This window comes from Poeciliopsis prolifica, unplaced genomic scaffold (assembly GCF_027474105.1).
Source record: "Poeciliopsis prolifica strain line A6 unplaced genomic scaffold, Auburn_PproV2 SCAFFOLD049, whole genome shotgun sequence".
Taxonomy (NCBI): Eukaryota; Metazoa; Chordata; class Actinopteri; order Cyprinodontiformes; family Poeciliidae; genus Poeciliopsis; species Poeciliopsis prolifica.
Window position 1 is genome coordinate 482,646 of NW_026562424.1, and position 24,564 is coordinate 507,209.

The 24,564-nt window shown below is 49.2% G+C and overlaps 1 long non-coding RNA gene and 1 pseudogene across 1 annotated transcript; one reads left to right on the plus strand and one right to left on the minus strand.

Annotated features, from left to right (window-relative positions):
• The first annotated feature begins 45 nt into the window (after window positions 1-45).
• On the plus strand, window positions 46-24,271 carry LOC129377719 (rho GTPase-activating protein 17-like; annotated as a pseudogene).
• Window positions 14,864-23,289, minus strand: LOC129377748 (uncharacterized). The gene is made up of 3 exons (XR_008607968.1): window positions 23,174-23,289; window positions 15,058-15,131; window positions 14,864-14,978 (listed from the first exon to the last, which is right to left on the minus strand). It is a non-coding gene; the product is annotated as an uncharacterized LOC129377748 (long non-coding RNA).
• Window positions 24,272-24,564: the final 293 nt, after the last annotated feature.

Genomic DNA, 24,564 nt, shown 5'->3' on the forward strand with positions numbered 1-24,564 from the left:
AGAGGAGAGGAAGAGGAGAGGAAGAGGAGAGAAGAGGAGCAGGAGAGGAAGAGGAGCAGCAGAGGAAGAGGAGAGGAAGAGGAGCAGGAGAGGAAGAGGAGAGGAAGAGGAGCAGGAGAGGAAGAGGAGAGGAAGAGGAGAGGAAGAGGTCTCCCTCCAGGATCGTTGCGCTGCTAGCTCCTCGGCTAACGGTCCGGACAGCAGCCATGAAGAGCCGCTGAAAGTTCACCGCCTCTCACTTCTGGACTCTAATGTACGTAAATGGGCCCAGAAGGAGGTTCTGGGCGGTTCTGGGCGGTTCTGGGAGGTTCTGCTGGGATGTCGGACCTAAGGGAAAGTTTTCCAGCGGGCTAGCTGGAGCTGCTAGCTGGAGCTGCTAGCTGCCTCTTCCCACTGGGTTCGGGCTCCAATGGTTCTGGCTTGTTTCTCCCTGCCAGAGCGACGGCTGGGCGGTTCGGGAAGTTCGGGTGACTGGGCCGGAACCCGCTGGAGAAGCCCGACCTGAAGAGCCTCGGCTGGCGGAGGAGCCAGGATGAAGAAGCAGTTCAATCGGATGAAGCAGCTCGCTAATCAGACGGTTGGCAGGTCAGTGGAGGTCCAGCTGGACGGAACCAGAACCGCTGCTCTGGTTCTGAAAGCACTCCGTTACTTTCCGTTTGAAGTCAGGCAAACAGAAGTCACAGGAGACTAAATATGGATATAATCGGAGCATTTCATGCGTTTCAGATCATGAGGCTGCGCGCAGCAGGGGGGAGACTTTGTTTAGGCCACAATGCGGAAAAAACATTTTAACCTGTGGGGAATAAAACCCCAGAAGAATGGATCACATTATAAGATGTTACTGACAAGCCACAGATCCATCATAAAACCAAAAGATTTGGAAATCTGTCGGTTTGGAGGAAATTTATAGAGCCTGCATCTTTCTGACATTGTCCAGCTTTTGCAGCTGTGAATAATCCTTTATATTTATATATTTAATAATCCTTTTATTCACAAATGAACCATTATTAAATTATCCAACTCGGCAATAAATCTGCAATAAAGCCCTTACTGCGGATTTATGCTTCAAAAATGCGTTAAAAAACGCTGAGAAGTTTTCAGTTCGGATGTTTATCTAATAATCACACAGGAAGTTGCACAAATGAAAGGACTGAATGATTCGGTTGGCTGTGATTTTATTAAAACCGTCCAGCAGAATATTTACCCCGCCACTGTGTTCAGCAACCTGTCGATTATTGATCGCGACCTTCGTGACAGTCACTGAGGATCCAGGTTTGAGTTGAGCCGCAGTGATGCAGCAGGAGCAGGCGTTGCTGCAGCAGGAGCAGGCGTTGCTGCAGCAGCTCAGTGATTTCCTGAATTCAGGATAAAACAGGATCTGATGCGTCGTCTGGTTGGGGTCACCAGCGTTTCCATGTTGCAACTCAAACTTTATTTAAAGGGCCGGTATTGTGTAAAATCAACTTTTTGATCTTTCAGCTATTAAACAGATAAACATAGCTACACCTTCAATGTGCAGCTCCTCCCACTCTCAGCTCCTTCAGACTAGCCAGCTACAATTAGCAAACAGCTCATTATAGCAGCTGATGCTCAGCAGCACTGGTTGAAACCTTAAAGGGTTAATAGAGGAGCCATGTTGGGATGACTTTCTGGAGGCGGAGCTTCAGGAAGAGCAGAAGTTCTTAACGAGACAGAGGCCCAATTTGAAGAAAATTGAAAACACACAGTACCGCCCCTTTAAGAGAAAAGAAATGTCCTTATAGGCCCTCAGTGGAAACGCTGAGGTGAGACAAGGAGACAGAATCAGCTCCAACACCAAGCTGCACAGCTGGAAAGTCACCGTTTGGTTCTTACAGCAGCAGCAGAGCAAAATGCAGAAGCAGACGAATGTTTTCCTGCTGCTGCGTCTTCACCAGAGGGGTTAGACTCTGCCAGGTTCAGGCGGAGTCTGCAGTGGCCGTCAGGCTGCGTGTCTCTGCAGCTCGGCGGCCGTCCCCGCCGCCCCGGGTTCCTGTGATTGTGCGAAGGCAGAACAGCGCGTCCAGAGTGCGGCGGCGCAGGAAGTCTCTCCTCTGTCTTCTACAAACAGGAAGCTGACTCCATTTTCTGGAGAAACCGACGCAAGCAGAGCAGGCAGCACACGATTCAGGTCAACAAACATCTTTTATTTCTTCATGTAAGCTGCTCTGTTTTACTGCGTTTGACCTCGAACCGTTCTAGCGAGGCAGTCTGGTCAGAGGAGAAGAACCTAGAATCAGCCGAGTAAAAATCTTCACAGGATGTTTAAGGGCTATACGCATATCCAAAATGAACAATAATTCCACAGAATTATGAAGAATTAGGATTATGAACATCCCTTGTTGCCATGGCTGCGCTCTGCATGCCACAGGCTTCAGAGCCTGGATGGATTCGGCCAGCAGGGGGCGGCGCTGCACAGCCTGGTCCATGAAAAACGAAGAAATGATGTTTGTACTCATCTCCTCCTTTCATTTGTTGGATTTTATGACATCATTGATGTGAAGTTGTTACCAGAACCGGGTCAATGTTCTGATGGCACAGGGGGAACCTCAGGCTGGACCTGAGGTTCCCCCTGTGCTCCGCCCTGGGTGGGGCTGGGGGTCAGAGGTCAGGCTGATGCAGGCACTCATCTGCAGCAGGTTGTGGGTTGGATTCCTCATCATGTTGCTTCACTGAGGATGTTTCACTCTGGATGATTACAGGAAACTATTTTCTGAGGAACTTTGGCATCATTTAGTTTGAAATGCTCTCAGTTCTCTGGAAGATTAATAAGGTTGGAAAACTACAGAGCCGGGAAAACGAGATTCATCTGATTAAAGCCAAAATGTCTTCCGTTTTAATTAGAGTTGGTCACCGGAAAACAGCAACACTTGTGTGATTGTAGATGCAGCAGAAGGAACCAGGAACATTCTTTGCATCGCAAGAAAAACGAGACGTGAAACTTGTTAAATTGAAACGTTTTATATTTTGTTTTAGTGAGAAGTGACAAAACGTGTCAGAACTAGAGTTTATCGTCCCGCCATGTTCTGACACCTGGTGGGGTGGGAAGGGTGAGAGGCGGGGTCACCTGCAGTCCAAGGTCCATCTGGACCATCTGCCGACTCTTCCTGCTGATCGGACGCTAACGGTCTGTCCATCTTGCTCATGATGTCATCTTTCACTTCCTGTATACTTTCATCGTGAATCACCATGGTTACGGTTCAGATGAGGGCGCAGGACGGCGCGTTGACTTTGCTGCTGCGGTGCGGCATATTGAGTCGGCCATGTTGGTTCTGATCAGCTGACTCAGCAGAACAGTTGCTGTCTTGTTGGTTCGTCCCAGGAAGCAAACGACTGATGATCCTCTGAGGCTCCAGACGTCTGCATCACATTCAGTACCTGGAGAACACCGGCAGAACCAACGGAACCAGAACCAACAGAACCAGAACCAACGGAACCAGAACCAACGGAACCAGAACCAACGGAACCAGAACCAACGGCTCAGAACCAACGGAACCAGAACCAACAGAACCAGAACCAACAGAACCAGAACCAACAGAACCAGAACCAAGGGCTCAGAACCAACAGAACCAGAACCAACAGAACCAGAACCAACGGAACCAGAACAACGGAACCAGAACCAACAGAACCAGAACCAACGGAACCAGAACCAACGGAACCAGAACCAACAGAACCAGAACCAACGGAACCAGAACCAACGGAACCAGAACCAACAGAACCAGAACCAACGGAACCAGAACCAAGGGCTCAGAACCAACAGAACCAGAACCAAGGGCTCAGAACCAACGGAACCAGAACCAAGGGCTCAGAACCAACAGAACCAGAACCAAGGGCTCAGAACCAACAGAACCAGAACCAACGGAACCAGAACCAACGGAACCAGAACCAACAGAACCAGAACCAACGGCTCAGAACCAACGGAACCAGAACCAACGGAACCAGAACCAAGGGCTCAGAACCAACAGAACCAAACCAACAGAACCAGAACCAACGGAACCAGAACCAACGGAACCAGAACCAACAGAACCAGAACCAACGGCTCAGAAACCAACGGAACCAGAACCAACGGAACCAGAACCAAGGGCTCAGAACCAACAGAACCAGAACCAACAGAACCAGAACCAACGGAACCAGAACCAACGGAACCAGAACCAACAGAACCAGAACCAACGAAACCAGAATCAAGGGCTCAGAACCAACGGAACCAGAACCAACGGAACCAGAACCAACAGAACCAGAACCAACGGAACCAGAACCAACAGAACCAGAACCAACGGAACCAGAACCAACAGAACCAGAACCAACGGCTCAGAACCAACGGAACCAGAACCAACGGAACCAGAACCAACAGAACCAGAACCAACGGAACCAGAACCGGCCATGAATGGAAACATGGAAACTTTCTATTCTACCCGGTTCACATTCTGGAAAATAATCATTTTCAGGATCTTTTGCATCCAGTTATTGCTTTGTTAATCAGAAATAATAAGAACTAAGCAGAAACTCTTTTCAGCTGCAGATGGAAAAAAGAGGATCTTCAAACAAAAGCATCTTCATTTTCTGATTTTTAAAACAGGAATTTTATTATTTCTAATATTATATAAAAAAGGTTTAGGTGGTAAAATGAAAAATCTGCAGAATGTGTCTTTAATGAGAATAATTTCTAAAAAATCACTAGCTGCAGCCAGTTAGCGCCGTTATCCAGTGGCTCTGAAGCTAACTAGGTTAGCGTTAGCAACGAGCTAATGGCAGAACAATGGCTCCAGACTGGGGAGTGTGTGTGTGTGTGTGTGTGTGTGTGTGTGTGTGTGTGTGTGTGTGTTAGGTCCCAATAAACACTTGAAGTTTGTGGTTCAGTCTATTTACATCCTGCTGCTAATAAAAGCCTCAAAGTGCATCAGAAAGACAAACCAGCTCCTCCAGAGAAACCTGATGTGATAGTTTTGCTCCTGGCTTTCTGCGGGAGGCCAAAGGGAAGCCGTAGTATCGCAGTTGCTGGTTGCATTGTTCCTAGTCATGAGTTTTTTGCAGTTTCCCTCCGAGCCGAGCCCAGGCCCTCACCAATAAACCCCCGGCTCTAAAGCGCAGCGTCTGTGTTTTGGTGCCGCGGCCTCTCTCCGTCGGCTGTAAGTGGAAGCAGCTGTGGCAGGTTACTGGGGTTCATGGAGAAGCTGCTGCTGCAGGCGGGGCTGCTGCTGCTGCAGGCGGGGCTGCTGCTGCTGCTGCAGGCATGGGGGCTGCTGCTGCTGAAGGCATGGGGCTGCTGCTGCTGAAGGCATGGGGCTGCTGCTGCTGCAGGCATAGGGGCTGCTGCTGCTGCTGCAGATGGGGCTGCTGCTGCTGCTGCAGATGGGGCTGCTGCTGCTGCTGCAGATGGGGCTGCTGCTGCTGCTGCAGATGGGGCTGCTGCTGCTGCAGATGGGGCTGCTGCTGCAGATGGGGCTGCTGCTGCTGCAGATGGGGCTGGTGCTGCAGATGGGGCTGCTGCTGCTGCTGCAGGCATAGGGGCTGCTGCTGCTGCAGATGGGGCTGCTGCTGCTGCTGCAGGCATGGGGGCTGCTGCTGCTGCTGCAGATGGGGCTGCTGCTGCTGCTGCAGATGGGGCTGCTGCTGCTGCTGCAGATGGGGCTGCTGCTGCTGCAGATGGGGCTGCTGCTGCTGCAGATGGGGCTGCTGCTGCTGCAGATGGGGCTGCTGCTGCTGCAGATGGGGCTGGTGCTGCAGATGGGGCTGGTGCTGCAGATGGGGCTGGTGCTGCAGATGGGGCTGCTGCTGCTGCTGCAGATGGGGCTGCTGCTGCTGCTGCAGATGGGGCTGCTGCTGCTGCAGATGGGGCTGCTGCTGCTGCAGATGGGGCTGCTGCTGCTGCAGATGGGGCTGCTGCTGCTGCAGATGGGGCTGCTGCTGCTGCAGATGGGGCTGCTGCTGCTGCTGTTTTTCACTTTGTAGCTTAAACATGCATTAATACAAGATTAAAATGTTTAATGGTTATTTCAGGGTCTGTAGTTATATAATCACATTTTATTCAAACTGTATATTTCAACAAAATAAACATTTTCAATTCAAAAGCCCTTTTGTTGGTTTTTAAATGTTCAATTAAATAGTCAAATAAGCTCATCATCAAGTAAATGCCATCAGATCTGAACATCAGAGATGAGTTCATAGTTCATGGAGCTTCTTTAGAAATCTGGACTGTGAATGCTAACATTAGCATTAGCTGCTAAATGTTAGCATTCAGATGCTATTTTAGGCTAGCATGGCTTCTGATAGCCTAACTGCTGTTAGCACAACTTGAAGACAACGATAGTCTCTTCCATCATCCAATCAGATCGTTTGGAAACAGAAACTAACCGAGAGAATCGGCCTCCATCGCTGCTGTTAGCGATGTAGCTTTAGCGTTAGATTTATCGGCAGATAAGAAAGCATGGGTTCAGGAAGAACCTTTATGTGTCCAAAAAATAAATAATAATTTAGATTTATTGAGTTAGAATCTATGTAATCAATAATCTCTGGTGGAAGTCGCTGTGCATCAGCTTTATGGGCACCAGAAACAAAATCCACAGGTCAAAATGAGTGCTGTTAATAAGGCCTGGTGCTGATTAATACTCATACATGTTGGCAGGATCAGACAGCAGTCTGATCATGTTGGTCTTTTCTCCTAGAAATATCAGGTTTAGTGTAAATAAACGTGTTTCTGGTGAACCTGGAGTCGTTCCCCTCTCGGCCGGTTCCCTCCTCATTCTGTAACTGAACCTAATCTGCATGACCTCTTCCACGTCAGCTCTTAGTTTGCTACTAATAGGCTCAGATCTGCATGACTGTCTGGCCGCCGCGGCCATGACGCCTCAAATCTCTGCAGACATGAAGGCAAGACCAGAAACTGAGAGCAGAAACACAACAGCTGTCTTCTTCTGTTGTTTTAGAATCTGTATTGATCAGTAAAGCTGTCATAGATGACACAATGAACTAATGAGGCACATTCAGAGAGACGAGGAGGGCCTGCTGGTGGCATGAAGCTGGACGGTATTTAGGAAACGCGTTGAGGTGGATTATGTTCCTGATCAGAGGATTGATGTTCCTGTTTTCTCCCCACAGAGCAGAGAAGACAGAAGTCCTCAGCGATGACCTCCTGCAGGTAAATCATTCCCTCCCATCTCGGCTACACCTGTTAGCGTCTCACTGGAGTCACCAAGCAGCCGTCTGATTGGCTGGAAGCAGCGCCACTCCATCTGCTCTGTGTTCCAGCCTAAAAGTCTAGAAGAGTGATTTCCTCAGCCATCAGTCTGGTCCTCATGTGGGAATTAAATCTGTCTACTCAGCTGATTGGTTGTTCTGCTACAGACAGGAAGTGATGTCACATTTAAATGTTTTGGTTCCTCATGTTCAGGCGCCAAACGCCGCCGAGACGCTGCGACCAGCACTTCCTCTTCTGACAGGCTTATCGAAATATTCTCCATCGTCCTGAAGCTGCATTAGGCTCCAGTTTTGTTGTCCAGGTTTCCTAAAACTGAATCGTCATCCTTCAGATTATTCCTGCATATTTCTGGTTGCAGCTGTAAGGAATCAAAACTTCCTGCCTGGTCCGATGGTTCGATTCTGCGTCGTCTTTAGCTTTTAGCTTCCCTAATAAAAAAACCAACTGAAACTCCAGTTCCTGTTTTATTCATGTAGACATTAAATCCAGACAGTGAACTGCAGTCCTGTCATCCCGGATATTTTCTGTGGAGTCATAACCGCTCACTTCCTGCATTTCTGCAATGATCCAGGACTCTGGATTATATTTTCAGTCTCTGATTTTGTGGAGCTGCTTTTAAATATTAAAATCCATCTACAAGCTTCAATGATTGTTGGTACTTGCCGTATGGGTCTTGATGATAACTTGTTCTGATACCAGAAACGTCTCCAGAAAGAATCTCGTCATGACTGGAACTGAGTCACATCCAGGACTCGTTTTCTAGTCGATGATAAACTCGGGTCGTGTCTTCGGGATTCCCTGACCTGCGACGCATCATGAGTCCAACCAGGGATCCACACCGCTTCAGGCCCTGATGCTCCTGGTGTGTGTGTTGGTGCTGCATGAAGCCCAGCTGCTCTGGGAATGCCGGGTCGCTGCCGGGGTCAGGAATGACGTGGGATGGGGAACAGAGGAATCTTGACTTCGTCTCTGTTTACTTCCTGTTTCCAACTGGCGCTTTGATCCAGTTTCCATCCTCATGCTGCCACCAACTTCAGGCTTTAAGCTAATTTAACTCATCAGAAGGTGAGTCAGTCTAATGCTGACACCTGGCAGGACGGGGACCCCGCCCCCCACAGAGCTGCTGCGGCGGCCATCTTTGAACCCGATTGGCGGATCTCGGTCGGAGCGGAGCCGGGCCGGACCGCCCTGGACCCGCCCGGTGGTCCCGGTCACGTTTTAGGGTTTTCCTTCTCCTGACCCGGTGAATGAATCAGATATCATATCTACAAAAATTAAAAGCATGTGTAATTTCCATCCCGCTGCAGTTAGCTGCTAAGACGAACTTTTGAACTTGAGTTTTTGAAGGGACGAAGTGTAAGTGTTGTGAAAGTTTCAGGTGTTTGTTGCTGACAGATTGAGCGGCGCATGGAGTTGGTCCGCGTTGTTTCCCACAACACGCACAAGAAGATGGTGTCGTGTCTGCAGGGTCACATCGGAGCAGAAGCAGAGAAGAGACATGTAAGTTCATCACCTGAGCCTTTGTTCATCCCTAAATGTCCGAGTTGTTTCTGCAGGAGTCGGCAGAATGCTCCATGATGTTCTGTTTCTGTTTCTGACCAGTCTGTCCCGCGCCTCTATACAGGAAACGGTCAGGTAAAAACCTCCTGAATCGTCACGTCTTCCTCTCCTTTCCATCTCAGCGTCTGGTTTCCATGCATGAAACTTTGGGAAGCAGAACTGGATCTTCATCTCCAGCTCTTCATCATTTAATCTTCCTCCCTAGTCTTCCTCCTCTTGTCCTGCTCAGTGGAAGCTGCTGAAGGCTCTTCCACTGGCTGCAGCTGCAGATCCCGAGCTGCTGGTGTCCTCTAATGTCAGCTACTGTGTTGTTTCAGAAAAAGCTTCCTCTCACCGCTCTGTCCCAGGCCATGGTAGAGGGAGGAACCCAGCTGGGGGAGGACTTACTGATCGGGTGAGTCCGGTATCAGCTGCCGTCGGTTCCAGGTGAGAAACTGTCGCCCAGGCTGATCCTGTCTGTGTCCACAGGAAGATGATGGAGGTGTGCGGCGAGGTGGAGAACCGTCTGGCCATGGAGCTGATGCAGCACGAGCTGCAGATGGAGAAGGAGGTTCTGGACCCGCTCAGCCAGCTGGCAGAGGTCCGACACGCTGACTGGCTGGTTCTGGTCCATTGCGATGGAGGAACCTGGGCCGACTTCCTCCTGGATGCGTGCTGGCATATTGAACTGGAATGTTTCTGTCCTGCTTGGTGATTTCAGGTAGAAATCCCAAACATCCTGAAGCAGAGGAAGCAGCTGGCCAAGTTGGTGTTGGACTACGATTCTGCCAGAGCCCGGTCCGTCTGCGTCCACGTGGTTCTGAACGTTTCCGGGCCTTCCTCCGTCTTTCTAACATTTGCTTTGCCTTGTTGCTCTGGACTCAGGTGGTTGCAGGCGACCAAGTCAATAATCTCAGGAACAAACACTCAGGCACTGACGGCCAAGGCGGACCTGCTGAAGGAAGAGGTGGATGAGGCCATGAACAAAGTGGAGCTCTGCAAGGTCACCGATGGCAATGCTCTGTGGTCACTTTGCAGCTTTATAACATCACAGAAGAAAATGGGACTTCAGAGACGCTGTAACATCCTGCTTCTTCACTGATTAAGTTTTTGAAACATATCAGACATTTCTCCCTCACAACTCCCTCATAACTCCTTCATAACTCCCTCATAACTCCCTCATAACTCCTTCATAACTCCTTCATAACTCCCTCATAACTCCTTCATAACTCCCTCATAACTCCCTCATAACTCCTTCATAACTCCCTCATAACTCCTTCATAACTCCTTCATAACTCCCTCATAACTCCCTCATAACTCCTTCATAACTCCCTCATAACTCCTTCATAACTCCCTCATAACTCCTTCATAACTCCCTCATAACTCCCTCATAACTCCTTCACAACTCCTTCATAACTCCTTCACAACTCCTTCATAACTCCCTCATAACTCCTTCATAACTCCCTCATAACTCCTTCATAACTCCATCATAACTCCTTCATAACTCCTTCATAACTCCCTCACAACTCCCTCATAACTCCCTCACAACTCCTTCATAACTCCATCATAACTCCCTCATAACTCCTTCATAACTCCCTCACAACTCCTTCATAACTCCATCATAACTCCCTCATAACTCCTTCATAACTCCTTCATAACTCCCTCATAACTCCCTCATAACTCCTTCATAACTCCCTCACAACTCCTTCATAACTCCTTCATAACTCCATCATAACTCCTTCATAACTCCCTCATAACTCCCTCATAACTTCTTCATAACTCCCTCATAACTCCTTCATAACTCCATCATAACTCCTTCATAACTCCTTCATAACTCCCTCATAACTCCTTCATAACTCCTTCATAACTCCCTCATAATTCCTTCATAACTCCTTCATAACTCCATCATAACTCCTTCATAACTCCCTCATAATTCCTTCATAACTCCCTCATAACTCCATCATAACTCCCTCATAACTCCATCATAACTCCGTCATGATGTTGCCTTGCTCACTGGCATGCAGGCAGCAGTAAACTAACTGGGTTGAAACCAGTGCAGCAGGTTGCAGCGTTTCCAATGATGTAATTTACAGCAACATAGTTTGTTTTTTTTACATATTTTATTCTATTATGATGTTTTTAAAATCATAATATTTCGGGCCGCAAATAACAATTTTCAGTAAATATTATTCTGGTGATTATTTTGACATTCAGATTAAAGCCACATTCTGCAGAATTTTCATTTAACCTCTGAATATTAGATGCAGTGGCGGAGCTCGACTTTTTTCCAATGGGGGCCAAAGGGTGAGCAAGGCTTTATCAGAGGGTCCATATATAAATGATGAACCAAAGGAAAAAATATTTGTTTCCTTTTGTTCAAAATTAATTAATATAACTAGTGAGGTCATAATTCAAAGCTTTCATATGACATAGCCTACTTACATTTCAGTCATTATAAAACTTAATGGTTTTTCTCATATTCTTACCACACATTTCAAGCAAGAGCTGGGAGATATAAAACATTAGAGGGCAGCATGTCACTAAAACATGTTAAAAGAATCTGTCTAAAACACGATCTATCAGCACTAGCATGGCTAATATAATAAACGAGGCACTATGCAGCGGTACACAACCATTTGTTTTCTTTTTAGAAATGTATGACAAGAGCCGCCTCTCATTAGGAAGGTAACAGCGGTTACTGCTGAGCGTAAAATGTTGGAAATACCTGCAGAACTCCTGACGCTGTAACTCTAAAGCCGTTGATGTGTTTTGGATCAAGCAGGAACCAACATGTCAGTTTAACCAATGAACAGCGTCGGGCATCGGGCTGCCTTCAGGGACAGCCGGAAATTACAGTTTTCCTGGCAAATCTTTCCCGATCTCATAAGTATTATATTTTAAAATGACCATTTCCAGTGGAAATGGTAATGACTCCGCCACTGATTAGAAGTTTATTGAAAGATGCAAATAAAGTAAGAAAATAAACATTTTCTTTTCTTAAAGTAACTAACTTTTCATTGCTTTAGTGAAAGTTTGATCATCTGCAGTTAAAAATCCTTCACACATGAAAAGCTGAACAGAAATGCAGAGTATGGAAGATCTGGGGATTATTATTGATTACCTGATTAATTAGGGTGATAAATCTTCCAGGATGTGAAGCTGAAACTGAACCAGAGGAGTTAGAACAGATTGACAGACTAATAATGTTCTTATTTTACATGCTCAGTGTTTTGATATTTTGTATAGTTTGGCTTCATTATGGCTGTGTTTCAGTAAATGTCCTGTTTTAGTCTTTATTCTGTAGTTAATGACGAGTCGTTGTTGTCTTGTGATTATCGGTTTGTGGAACAGGACCAGCTGGCTGCAGACATGTACAGCTTCTTCTCTAAAGAAGGCGACTACGCTCGCTACTTCATCACGGTGAGTTCATGTCTGCAGAGCCGCCAGGAGGCCCAGCAGCTTATTGATCCATGGTGTTTGTGCATCAGCTGATCCCTCCCTCCTCTGTGTGTGTGTGTGTGTGTGTGTGTGTGTGTGTGTGTGTGTGTGTGTGTGTGTGTGTGTGTGTGTGTGTGTGTGTGTGTGTGTGTGTGTGTGTGTGTGTGTGTGTGAGTGCAGCTCCTGGAGGCTCAGGCTGATTACCACAGGAAGTCTTTGTCTGTGCTGGAGAGCGTTCTGCCAGCCATCCAGGCACAGGAAGGTACAAACCTGCAGGAAACCCCAAACGGCTCATCTGTTCACTTCCTGTTCGCCATATTTAGTGAAACTTGAGTCGTCCTCTGAAGATTTCATCTAGCTTTATTTCTTTGCTCTGCAGCCCTGGTTGTTTTCTGTTTGACCTGTTTTCTCTCAGGACCAAACATGTGGCCTTCACCAGCCCAGCCTCCACACACACACACATACACACACACACACGCACATACACAAACACACACGCACATACACAAACACACACGCATACACAAACACACACACACACACATACACACCTGGTTTTTCTAGCCGCCCTCCCTTCTCGCTGTCTTTGATCACTATTGACTCTGACTTCTCTGCTGATTGGACGAAATGTTTAGGAGAGTTTTGGACGGTAAACATGTATCAACAACGACCTTTGACCCACAGTCCGATGCTCAAACTCCTGCTAGACATTTTCCTTCTGACTTAGTCCCACAGAGGCAGACGGAGGAACATTTCAAAAGCTTTTAAATGACCACAGTACCCGGCAGGGGGAGGAGCTTAGCAGCTAACGCTAATGCTAGCTGTCCAAGTGAAGACTGACGGTGGTAAACGGCAATAAGAAGACATAACAATATGGCAGCCAGAGAGGATACGGAAGAGATTGGATGATCTCTGCACTTCATGTCAGGGGAGTTACCATGGGGACGGAAGCGTAAATGAAGTGAAGTCTCTAAATGGAAGATCAATTTTTCCCCCATTTATTTCCAAAGCACTTAAAACAAAAGCAGATTAGTAAGAAGAGAAACAAACCAAACCCAAAACGGCCATGATGGAAAGATGCATCTCAGTTAAAGGTGTTGCTTTATACAATATCTGCAGTGTGAAACCACCGTGATGAAGCAATTAGGGAGTTAAATAATCTGATGTTTGGTGTATTTGAAGTAGATTTCTAACTGATTTTTTTTTGTTAAGACGCAGCAGATACGAGTTTATTCAGGATTTCTTCTGGTTCTTACATGAACTATTATAGTAAAGAAAAGAAATGATCTCCATTCCCTCTACTGTCTCCTTTTCCGGCTCAGACTCCTGGACGGAGAAACCGGCGTTTGGAACGGCTCTGGACGATCACCTGAAGAGGAGCGGCAGAGAGATAGCCGTGCCAATGGAGGCCTGCGTTATGATGCTGCTGGAGACCGGCATGAAAGAGGAGGTGAGGACAGGCTAGCACGCCCTCTGCTAGCACGCCCTCTGCTAGCACGCCCTCTGCTAGCACGCCCTCTGCTAGCACGCCCTCTGCTAATACCCCCTCTGCTAGTACCCCCTCTGCTAGCAACCCCTCTGCTAGCACGCCCTCTGCTAGCACGCCCTCTGCTAATACCCCCTCTGCTAATACCCCCTCTGCTAGCACGCCCTCTGCTAGCACGCCCTCTGCTAGCACGCCCTCTGCTAGTACCCCCTCTGCTAGTACCCCCTCTGCTAGCAACCCCTCTGCTAGCACGCCCTCTGCTAGCACGCCCTCTGCTAATACCCCCTCTGCTAGCACCCCCTCTGCTAGCAACCCCTCTGCTAGTACCCCCTCTGCTAATACCCCCTCTGCTAGTACCCTCTGCTAGCACCCCCTCTGCTAGCAACCCCTCTGCTAGTACCACCTCTGCTAGCACGCCCTCTGCTAGCACCCCCTCTGCTAGCACCCCTCTGCTAGCAACCCCTCTGCTAGCACGCCCTCTGCTAATACCCCCTCTGCTAGCAACCCCTCTGCTAGCACCCCCTCTGCTAGCAACCCCTCTGCTAGTACCCCCTCTGCTAGTACCCCTTCTGCTAGCAACCCCTCTGCTAGTACCCCCTCTGCTAGCACCCCTCTGCTAGTACCCCCTCTGCTAGCACCCCCTCTGCTAGCAACCCCTCTGCTAGTACCCCCTCTGCTAGCAACCCCTCTGCTAGCAACCCCTCTGCTAGTAACCCCTCTGCTAGCAACCCCTCTGCTAGTACCCCTCTGCTAGTACCCCCTCTGCTAGTACCCCCTCTGCTAGCAACCCCTCTGCTAGCAACCCCTCTGCTAGTACCCTCTGCTAGTACCCCCTCTGCTAGCAACCCCTCTGCTAGTACCCCCTCTGCTAGTACCCTCTGCTAGTACCCCTCTGCTAGCAACCCCTCTGCTAGCAACCCCTCTGCTAGTATGCCCTGGAAGCTCAACCAGGGCGTTGAGGGGGTACTAGCAGAGGGGTTTCTAGCAGAGGGGGTGCTAGCAGAGGGGGTACTAGCCCTCTGCTAGCACGCCCTCTGCTAGTACGCTCTCTGTACACGTCTGTTTTTGCAGTTTCTCTGTGTTTTAACTCAGATTTCTACCTGATTGTACGTTCCAGGGTCTGTTCAGGATTGCAGCTGGAGCCTCCAAGTTGAAGAAGCTGAAGGCGGCGCTGGACTGCTCCACATCCCAGCTGGAGGAGTTCTACTCGGACCCCCATGCTGTCGCTGGTACGGTCCAATCCGCTCATAGCGGGGCACTGCAGTTGCCGCCCAAAGTATTCACACCCTAGAACTTTTTCACCTTTATTCAGTCATAAACTCAGGTTAGAAAACAGCGTTGGACAGACTGAAATGTTGAGTGCTAGCTAACTCTAACTCACCATCACCCCCAGTGAGGCAGGGTGGTGGCAGTATCATGCTGTGGGAAGATGGCTGTAGCTCAATAGGGAATATCCTGTTGGAAAAATTGTCAGAGCTGAGACTGGAGGTTGAGCTTCCAGGAGTTCAAACACTTCATTAATCATAATTAATGATTGACCAAACATTAATTACAAATTAGTTTGGTCAATCATATGTAAATCCACTGAAAAATACATTGAAATCTGGTAAGCCAATGAATTATAGGAGTGTCATTAAGAATCCTAATAGCATTAGCATTTCAAAACATGTCAAAAACTGAATAAATGGGTCCATTTCAGTTCAGCTGAATCGTTACAGATCCTTAAAACATCAACCAGTCCTAATCAGTAGTCCTGCTTCAGGATCCCAAATGGTTTTGGACACAAGCTTATCAAAAATAACCAAACTTCTCTATGAAGGGCATCAATGTCCAGTTGTTTTCTGGGTAGTTTTTCTCCTGCCAGTTGACCTTTGTGCCTTTGTGCAGTGGATTGTTTCTGTGTCTTTAACCAGGCGCTCTGAAGTCGTACCTGCGGGAGCTGCCTGACCCTCTGATGACCTCCCAGCTTTATGACGAGTGGATCCAGGCCTCCAGGCAAGGCGCCCAGCTCCCTGCAGACATGGAGGATGTCTGTCCGGCGCCTGAAGCTGACGGCTCACTCTGTTCCTCTGGTTCCAGTGTTTCAGACCCAGATAAACGGCTGCAGGCGCTCTGGCTGGTCTGTGATAAACTACCAAAGAACAAACAGGAACAACCTGAGGTCAGTCCGCTCAGCCTTTCATTCGCACCGCGTTTCAGGTTTCAGCGTCCGTCTCCTGCGACTCCCTGCAGGTACCTGGTGAAGTTCTTAGCTAGACTGGCTCAGGACAGCGAGACCAACAAAATGACACCGAGCAACATGGCCATCGTCCTGGGACCCAACCTGCTGTGGGCCAAGACCGAAGGGTAGGAGGCGGAGCAGGCGCTCGGTCATCGGCTAGTCATGTCTGGGTCTCATCTCTGCTCTCGTCTCGCTGCAGGCGCCTGGCGGAGATGGCGGCAGCGACCTCGGTGCATGTGGTGGCCACTTAGAGCCATCATCCAGCACGCTGACTGGTTCTTCCCTGAGGGTAGGTTCTGGCCGGACCGGACCTTTGGGTCGGCTGTGGTTCTGGCCCTTCATCACTCTGGAGCAGGAAGTGGAGCTTTAGAACTTCCTGTTCCTGGCTGAATGCTGGACATGATAGTAACGGTCTGCTTCCTGTCCAGACGTGGAGTTTAATGTTTCCGGCATGTTTGTGATGCCGCCGCCGGCAGCGTCCAATCACAGCAGCCCGCCGGACGGCGAGTGCAGCATGGAGAGGAAGAGGAGCAGCATGCAGGGAACAGACGCTGACGCCGCGCGGAAAGACAAGTAATCACCCTAAGCTCCGCCCCCAGGAAGCCTTAGCTCCTCCTCCTCTGATCCGCCTGCTGGAGTTTATTCTGACTTCAGTTCTTCCTCTTAAAGGGCCGGTATCATAAAATCATGTTTTCCCTGCAGTGCTGCTTTGATTCTTTCATGTTAGGAATCCTTTAGGCTCCATGGTAACCATTCAGCTGATAGAACACCTGGGTGCACCTAGCCCCGCCTTCATGCTTCAGCTCCTTCAGACTAGCCAGCAGCAATTAGCAAGCAGCAATTAGCAAGCAGCTGAGCTCATTACAGGAGCAGCTGCTCAGAGCAGTGCTAGTAAAAACGTTAAAGGGTTAATAGAGGAGCCATGTTGGGATGACTTCCTGGGGGCGGAGTTTGAGAAAGGGCAGGAAATTTAAAGAGACAGAGGCGCAATTTCATTTCCTTTATAAACAGCATTTCTTCCACCTGAAGGGGCCGTTGGGGTAAATCTATGCTGTTTTGTCCTCCTGCCCCCCCCAGCTCTAACAAGCAGTCGGACCCCGCCCTCCGTAGAGGCAGTAGCACCTTAGGTAGAAAGCAGCACACCTCACCTGCCTTCCAGCCTCCCCTGCCCCCCGTAGAGGCCCCGATCCTGGACCCTGGGGTCCCTCATGGCCTCCAGGCCCCCCAGGTTGACACCCCGCCTCCAGTGGGGGGGGTCGGGGCTAGATGGCCCCAACTCAGCCTGGTCCAGGATCTGGCTGCTCTGGCAGCAGCACAGCAGCTGCTGATCCAGAACACAGAGGAGCTGAGGTAAGTTGTGCTGCTGCAGCTGCTGCTGCAGCAGCTGTTCTGGTAATCCAACACCTCACTGGATCCAGTCCAGTAATCAGATTACAGTAATCTGGATAAGTTCCTGTTTTGATGAGTTTAAAGGAGACATGTTGGATGAGCTGCTGCTGCAGCCTGGAGGCCGTCCCCCTGGTGGAGGACGGAGGCACAACAGCATCACTATCATTAATATTAATATTTTAGTGTCGACTCCAATGTAAAATAATGAGTCTCAGCTTCCAGCAGCTCTGCTCTTTGACTAGGCCACTCTTTAAGGTGAACCTCCAGCCCACACACAGGTTTTCCTCCAGGATTCTTCTGGGTTTGGCTCCGTCCGTGACCTCTGACCTTCCTCCCACAGCATGATGCTGCCGCCACCGTCTTTCACTGACGCCGCGTTGTGTTCAGGGAGAATCGTTTGTTTGGATCAGATAAAATGTGACGGCTGGAGTTGAACAGCAGCAGCTGATGCTCAGCCCGGGTTCTGACCCACAGTGTCCAGAACACGATGCCTGCTGGTTTTGGACCGGAACCTCCTGCTGATCAACTCTGTTCTGGTTTCTGTCCAGCAGCCTGAAGCTGCGGGACGGCGCTGCAGCGGCGCCCACGCCGGTTCCTCAGAGGGACGGTTCTGGAGGCGGCGAGCCGACTGGGACCGGATCCGTGGGGCCCAGTCCTCACATGATGCGGCGAGGTGAGTCACTGCAGTCTGACCTCGCAACAACCAGCTGGGGCAGCAGCAGCTTCAGGATTTTTCACTTTGTGGAGTTAAACAGGAATAAACACGGCACCGGGTCAGAACCGGGTCAGAACCGGGTCTCTAACCAGTCAGAATGCGTGAACTGATATCAAGCATCATATTGTGACGGCTTTTAGTAAATTGGGTTTCAGTGACCTGGTTATCCGATCAGAACCTGTCCATCTGTCCTCCAGGTACCAAGAAGCAGGCTCCGCCCCCTCCCAAGCCGTCCTGCGGCCCCGCCTCGCCGCCGCCCTGCGCCGCGCCCCGTCGCCACTCCAAACCAGCCCCCCCTCCACGCCCCCAACCACCCGCCGCCGGCGCCTCCCGCTCCGGGGCCCTGGACCGACCCGCCCTGCCCAGAACCAGAACCCTCCCCTTCAGGAACCCCGCCCCCCCCTGACTCCTCCCTCCTTCCCCCCACCGCCGCCGGCCAGGACGCCGTCCCGCCCCCGACCCAGTCTGGGTTCGGGTCGCTCCCACGGCCGCGTCCCGTCCCGAAACCTCGGAACCGGCCCAGCGTGCCGCCGCCGCCGCAGCCCCCCGCCATGAGCAGCGACACCAACGACGTCTGCAAGACGGCGGGTGGGTACCAGCTGAGACCCGGTTCCGGTCCAACCCTGCCGGGTCCGGGTTCTAACGCTGTTACTGATGCTTCCACAGGGCAGAGCAGCGGGAGTGAGGTTGGTAGATTCTGGTTCTGACCGTCTTTCTCTGTCACACATGTCCAGAGCCACCAGAGTTCTGGAAACTGGGTCGTTCAAACCGGACCGCCAGCCGGGCCAGTTCTGAACACAACAAAACCAGAACCACAAAGGGATTTATTTCAGGGCAGCGAATCGTTCAGTGTCGACCCAATGAGCCTCGGGCCGGGTCGACCCGGTCATTCATCCATTCATTCATCTGTCCCTGAACGTTTGGATCGTCTGAACCCGGTTCTGTTCAGCTGTTTCTAGTTCAGAGCTTTATGGGCCTCACTAAGCTCCGCCCACCTGGCAGCAAGTCCCTCAAACAAAGACTGTTTCTATGGAAACATGGCGTCTTGGACCGATGCATCATTTCTGCTGGATTTTCACCAGATATCAGCTGCAGCAACACAGACGAACTAACAGGTTCATATCATCATCTGGATGACATCAAGGCGTTTGAGCAGCGATGCCTCCAGCATTATGCACAGCAAAATGCTTTCTGCAGTGAGAAACCTCAGCACCAATGTAGCTGTGGACAAGATCTCTGATGCTCATCATTCCTGATCTCTGATGCGTATCGTTCCTGATCTCTGATGCTTATCGTTCCTGATCTCTGATGCGTATCGTTCCTGATCTCTGATGCGTATCGTTCCTGATCTCTGATGCGTATCGTTCCTGATCTCTGCTTATCGTTCCTGATCTCTGATGCGTATCGTTCCTGATCTCTGATGCTCATCGTTCCTGATCTCTGATGCGTATCGTTCCTCATCTCTGATGCGTATCGTTCCTGATCTCTGATGCGTATCGTTCCGGATCTCTGATGCGTATCGTTCCTCATCTCTGATGCGTATCGTTCCTGATCTCTGATGCGTATCGTTCCTGATCTCTGATGCGTATCGTTCCTGATCTCTGATGCTTACTGTTCCTGATCTCTGATGCGTATCGTTCCTGATCTCTGATGCGTATCGTTCCTGATCTCTGATGCGTATCGTTCCTGATCTCTGATGCTCATCGTTCCGGATCTCTGATGCTCATCGTTCCTGATCTCTGATGCGTATCGTTCCTGATCTCTGATGCGTATCGTTCCTGATCTCTGATGCGTATCGTTCCTGATCTCTGATGCGTATCGTTCCTGATCTCTGATGCTCATCGTTCCTGATCTCTGATGCTCATCGTTCCTGATCTCTGATGCGTATCGTTCCTGATCTCTGATGCGTATCGTTCCTGATCTCTGATGCGTATCGTTCCTGATCTCTGATGCTCATCGTTCCTGATCTCTGATGCGTATCGTTCCTGATCTCTGATGCTCATCGTTCCTGATCTCTGATGCGTATCGTTCCTGATCTCTGATGCGTATCGTTCCTGATCTCTGATGCGTATCGTTCCTGATCTCTGATGCTCATCGTTCCTGATCTCTGATGCTCATCGTTCCTGATCTCTGATGCTCATCGTTCCTGATCTCTGATGCTCATCGTTCCTGATCTCTGATGCTTATCGTTCCTGATCTCTGATGCGTATCGTTCCTGATCTCTGATGCGTATCGTTCCTGATCTCTGATGCTCATCGTTCCTGATCTCTGATGCTTATCGTTCCTGATCTCTGATGCTTATCGTTCCTGATCTCTGATGCGTATCGTTCCTGATCTCTGATGCTCATCGTTCCTGATCTCTGATGCTTATCGTTCCTGATCTCTGATGCGTATCGTTCCTGATCTCTGATGCGTATCGTTCCTGATCTCTGATGCGTATCGTTCCTGATCTCTGATGCGTATCGTTCCTGATCTCTGATGCGTATCGTTCCGGATCTCTGATGCTTATCGTTCCTGATCTCTGATGCGTATCGTTCCTGATCTCTGATGCTCATCGTTCCTGATCTCTGATGCGTATCGTTCCTGATCTCTGATGCTCTTCGTTCCTGATCTCTGATGCGTATCGTTCCTGATCTCTGATGCGTATCGTTCCTGATCTCTGATGCGTATCGTTCCTGATCTCTGATGCTTATCGTTCCTGATCTCTGATGCTCATCGTTCCTGATCTCTGATGCTCATCGTTCCTGATCTCTGATGCTTATCGTTCCTGATCTCTGATGCGTATCGTTCCTGATCTCTGATGCGTATCGTTCCTGATCTCTGATGCGTATCGTTCCTGATCTCTGATGCTCATCGTTCCTGATCTCTGATGCGTATCGTTCCTGATCTCTGATGCGTATCGTTCCTGATCTCTGATGCGTATCGTTCCTGATCTCTGATGCGTATCGTTCCTGATCTCTGATGCGTATCGTTCCTGATCTCTGATGCGTATCGTTCCTGATCTCTGATGCGTATCGTTCCTGATCTCTGATGCTTATCGTTCCTGATCTCTGATGCTCATCGTTCCTGATCTCTGATGCTCATCGTTCCTGATCTCTGATGCTCATCGTTCCTGATCTCTGATGCTCATCGTTCCTGATCTCTGATGTTTATCGTTCCTGATCTCTGATGCGTATCGTTCCTGATCTCTGATGCTCATCGTTCCTGATCTCTGATGCATATCGTTCCTGATCTCTGATGCATATCGTTCCTGATCTCTGATGCTTATCGTTCCTGATCTCTGATGCTTATCGTTCCTGATCTCTGATGCGTATCGTTCCTGATCTCTGATGCTCATCGTTCCTGATCTCTGATGCTTATCGTTCCTGATCTCTGATGCGTATCGTTCCTGATCTCTGATGCGTATCGTTCCTGATCTCTGATGCGTATCGTTCCTGATCTCTGATGCGTATCGTTCCTGATCTCTGATGCGTATCGTTCCGGATCTCTGATGCTTATCGTTCCTGATCTCTGATGCGTATCGTTCCTGATCTCTGATGCGTATCGTTCCTGATCTCTGATGCTCATCGTTCCTGATCTCTGATGCGTATCGTTCCTGATCTCTGATGCTCATCGTTCCTGATCTCTGATGCGTATCGTTCCTGATCTCTGATGCGTATCGTTCCTGATCGCTGATTCTTATCGTTCCTGATCTCTGATGCGTATCGTTCCTGATCTCTGATGCGTATCGTTCCTGATCTCTGATGCGTATCGTTCCTGATCTCTGATGCGTATCGTTCCTGATCTCTGATGCGTATCGTTCCTGATCTCTGATGCGTATCGTTCCTGATCTCTGATGCGTATCGTTCCTGATCTCTGATGCTCATCGTTCCTGATCTCTGATGCTTATCGTTCCTGATCTCTGATGCTTATCGTTCCTGATCTCTGATGCTTATCGTTCCTGATCTCTGATGCTCATCGTTCCTGCCAGGCTGCATCAGTCGGGCTTCATGGTTTTCTAGGTCACTTGTGAAATCAGTGGCTGATTCCTGTGGTTTGTTGTCTAATGTTTGCTTTGTGCCTCAGCCTGATGCGCTGGACTCAGCGCTAACAGAGAGGCTAACAGGAGCAACAGTTTAGTCAAAAGCCTTTCCTACTAAAATCTAATCTTTACTGCATGTGAGATACACGTTGCATGTTGATGTGTTTAGCTAATGTCAGGCTGTAGCAGACAGGCGTCAAGGTACAGGATCAGTGTCAGTCCTGCTGCACTGAGCTAACAGATGTTCATGATGGATGTTTGTTATTGATTTTCTTTAATTCAGACATAAAGAAATCAAATCAATAACTCACACCAGCACAAACTGCTTTGTTCTTGTTGATCCTATGAAAGTTGATGGTTTTGCACAAGCTTTGATCCAAGCAAGACTTTCTGCTTCTGATTTGGAAATCTGTGAATTTTACGACCACAGATACGATCGGGATCCTGACGTCACCAGATCAATAGAGAACCATTCTGTTCGCACTGTTGATGGAAAACCTGCTGGTCTGCAATGTAGCCTGGTGCTAGTTAGCATGTGTTTAGTAACGCTTCCCCACTGAGCTGAACTCTGCCCCCTGCTGGTCAGCTGTCAGAGCAGCAGGAAGAATTTGCTCCGTGTTCGCATCCCGGAAACATCCAGAGCTGAAGCTCATGTCGGTCCCTCTGTCCCGGTCAGTCAGTCCCGGTCCCTCTGTCCCGGTCAGTCTGCCGCCGGATTCTGGACAAACTGGTTCAGACAGATACTTGAGGTCGGATTAAATGTCAGTTTTCAAACTTTGCATTTGTTTGATGTTTGGACAGTTATGTGATCCAGACCTGAACATCAGAGATGATTCATCACATTCCCAGAGTTCCTCAGATTCTTTAGGAATCTGGACAGTGGAGGCTAAGATTAGCGTTAGCCTGTAGCGGCTAACGCTAGCCTATCAGCTAGTTAGCACAACAGTGAGTTCGGGCGTCCAATCAGATCGCTCGGAAACAGGAGCAGCTCGTTGTAGCTTTACTCTGGTTTCAGCCAGAATATTAATATGTAAAAATAATAAAAAGAGTTCAAATCTATGTAATGAATCTAAACATTTCCCTCCATTGATGTTTAATAGTTAGGTGAACATCTGAGCACAGCTCTTCATCATCATCATCATCATCATCACCTGTTCTGTGTCGTTTAGAGCCGCTGATGTCTTTGAAGAGACCCGGTCGGGCTTCCGTAGCCGAGCTCAGCGTGGACCAGCAGCCCGCGGCCGCCGCCAGCTCCTCTTCCTCCTGCGACCTGGACACCGAGAGCACCGCTCTGTGAGGACCGGCCCATGACCCCACGGTGACCTCGGGCCCAGACCTCCACCCGCCTGTCGTCGCGTCCTCAACCTTCAGAATCTGAACTGATTCAACTGGAGCGATGCGTCACACTGCCCCCTACTGGCTGCTGTCATGTACTACACTAACAAGTGTTTAAGCCAAAGTTCCTGTTCAAAACGACATAGCAGCTTCATGTGTAACATCTCTCTCTCTCTCTCTCTCTCACACACACACACACACACACACACACACACACACACACACACACAGACAGACATGGTGTTTCTACACGGCTCGTTGTTCTGACTTAGCTGCAGACAATCGGAGTCGGTGGAAATGACGGGACAAGTTTTCTTCCTGCTTTCTGGTTGAGTCTGATTCAGATCAGGGGAAGAAGGTGACTGCTGGTTCTGTCACCAGTTTCTCCTCCATGTTTGTATTTATTAGCTGGTTTAAGAACACACACACACACTCACACACTCACACACACACACACACACTGCAGTTCAGCGCCAGCCATGCCTTACTTCTGTTTCCTGCATTTCTGCCTTCAGGGACACGAGCTGTCCTCCCTGACCAGAACCCGGTTCTGGTCAGTTTCTGCCTTTCCTCAGCGCCGTCTGGGTCAGAGTGAATGTAGAGTGGGCCGGTTCCGAGTGGCCGGTTTTGCACAGATGAACTGATGATGATGCTGCCTTCGTCCCCCTCTGAGCTGACAGGAAGCCTCAGCCATGACGCCGGGGGAGGTTCTGCCGGGTCGGGTCGGTGCGTTTAGGTCAGAGGCGTCGGACGCTCGGCTCGCCCTCCTGAACCTCGCTGCCTTATTTCCCAGAATCCTTCAGGCTTGTTTATTATGACTGCAGCATCTTGAAGCTCCGACGTTTATCATGTTTTCTGAGTTGAAATATGAAAAATCCTGTAATGTTGAAGTTTCTCAAGGAAATAAAGTATATGAAGGTCAAACGTTCTGCTTGTTTCTGATCAGAACCATCAGGAAATGTTTTTATTACCATAAAAATATGGAAAAATTACAACACTGCTTATTAAAGGATGAGTTATCTGGGCCTGAAATCAGTTATTCAAATAATCAATGAACTCAATCGTTGATTAGTTGAACCAAAACTGTTCAATATTTATTATTTTGAATTTATTTGAATCTTTGTATTTCTAACAGATCATTGATTAACATTAAATGTTCAATAAAAAATCTGCATAATTTACCAACTTGCTTCAGCGGATGGATTCC